Below are 2,266 nucleotides of genomic sequence, written 5' to 3' on the forward strand. Positions count from 1 at the left end.
TGCTATTCATTCTGCTAGCTCGCCACCTGAATCCCTTCTAAGGCCTCAAATTTATGGGGAGGGGGATAATCGATTACATCGACCCCAATGTTCAACCTCGAAAGAATGAAAGGCAACGTTACCTCGGCAGCGATTGCATTCAGAACATAAAGACGGACGAAATACGGCTAAGCATTTCGTCCGGTGTGCTGAAGATTCTGCTAATTTGGTCTTTGCATAGCCCAAGTACAAATTTCGGAATGGCATACTTGACAAAGTGTGACCACGCCTGTTTATTGGTTAGGAATATCTACAATTGCTGCTGCCGTAACGCATATCTGCGCATTTTCAGCCCCGTCATACCGAATCCGCTGCGCAAAGCGTGTTGGTTGCAGAAGGACCGCTTGACTAGTGGAATCCGTCCCTTCCACTAGAACTGGAAGAACAAACGCTCTGACTTGGTGTGATACGAGCTGGAGCAAGGCACGACAGTCAGCCGCTGATATATAACAGAGCAGATATACGCGTTCGCCCCTTCTGCCCAACTCCTCAGATCGCTTCCTCTTTCCTCTCGGCCCATTTCTGGACGAGTGACCACTCTCCTCGTTAACTCGTCCCAGTTTTTAACCACTTGGAGGTGTGGGCTAAAGTAGAACCCAAGAAATTCCATCTGTCCATCCGACTAGCGTCACACGACGCTGCTGAGCAGCATGGATTTGTCTTTCCAGGTGCGATGCTGCAAACCCACTGATTACTTGGGTTAATTTTTGTTCCAGTCTGCTCTTCATATTCCTCTAGGTAGTTGCCGACCACTCCGATTTCTGAGGTTCCCAACACCATTCCGGTGACGTCGTCCGCATATGCATACACAGTCCGTCCACGTCGCAGTTCGAGCGGGATGTTCTCTAACAGCTCCAGTTTCCGAAGTGGTAGCTCGGGATCAGTATGTACAAAAGGGAAGAGAGAGAGTGTATCTTTGGCGTATGATCTGAAACGGTTCTGATTGGTGGCCGTTAACTCTGACCACTGAGCAGATTCTGCTGTGCATTGAAACGATCCAGTCTTTAAAAACGGGATCGAAACAGGCTACCTTGATAACTTCCCCAAAGAATCGATGGTCAACCCGAGCGATAGCTTTTGATTGTTCTTAATTGATCTGAGCCCAATGAAACCAGATTTACTTCCTACCCTCTTTATGATGAATCACATGAGGTGGAGTTGAGTATTGACCTGGACGAAATACGTATATCTGCGCTTCCTCGAATCACACTTTTGACGACGAATGCCAACATCTTTGTTAATATCTTGACTAGAATCGTAAACTGTGTGTGTGTGGAGAAGAGTTATAGCCCGGAAATTTTCAATTACGTCCCCATTGTTCGCGTCTTTCCTTATTAGGGTAACTACTCTCCGGATTACTTACAGAGCTAGGAATTCTCCCGTTCTGTTGCCAGTTGAGAGGACACCGGCGAATTAGCTTGGTATATATGAAAGAACTCGATGATGGTGATGGTGCTGCTGCCGAGTTTTTCTGTGGTATTCCCAACTCCGAGTACTCCGACGTTAGTCAGCTTGTTGTTGTTATTATTATTTTCGCGCTCGCTTCCGTCACCACCCATCATGCAAATTACTTCGCCATTGAAAAAGGAGAAGGAAAAACTTCGTCTTCCTTGAAGACACCGAGATCTTGAACATGGATTTCTTTTTCTCTTAACGTCACCGAGCTATTTTCAGGAGGCAAAATTTACCCTCTAAGGGCTAAAGCTAACACAGAACACTAGCCAAAGAATTTCTGGTACCCTTACTGACAAATTACAATAAAATATGCGTACATAAAGACACAAAACTGGTGAAAAAACAACGATTCCAAGAGAGACTTACACAACATGGTCAAAATTACGTCTGAACTATTCCACAGCAAATAATAATAACAATAATGCCCGGATGCAGTACCAAGCAGTTGCTCTCATGGCTTCTGATCTTAACTGATTGGAAGTGTTATCATGTACATTGTTTTGTCTTCGTATAAAAGATGGGCTACAGCAAATATTCTGCTCAATACCACAGATTTGCTTGTCAGTTCCTTGACCGTAACTAGTTGAGCGTGTCCCTTAGTGGCTGACGATATGTGCATCTCTGACCCCGAGCAGAAGTAGTGGGGGAGCATCATAGCCATGTATTGAGAGGAATTCTTTAGGGTTTGAATAATTCACCTTTGTAAACATGGGTGTTTTGCTCAACATCCTTAAAGAAACCTTATTCAGGGACCTTTTGAGCGGGATGGGCT

This window comes from Octopus bimaculoides, chromosome 20, assembly GCF_001194135.2.
Source record: "Octopus bimaculoides isolate UCB-OBI-ISO-001 chromosome 20, ASM119413v2, whole genome shotgun sequence".
Classification (NCBI taxonomy): Eukaryota; Metazoa; Mollusca; class Cephalopoda; order Octopoda; family Octopodidae; genus Octopus; species Octopus bimaculoides.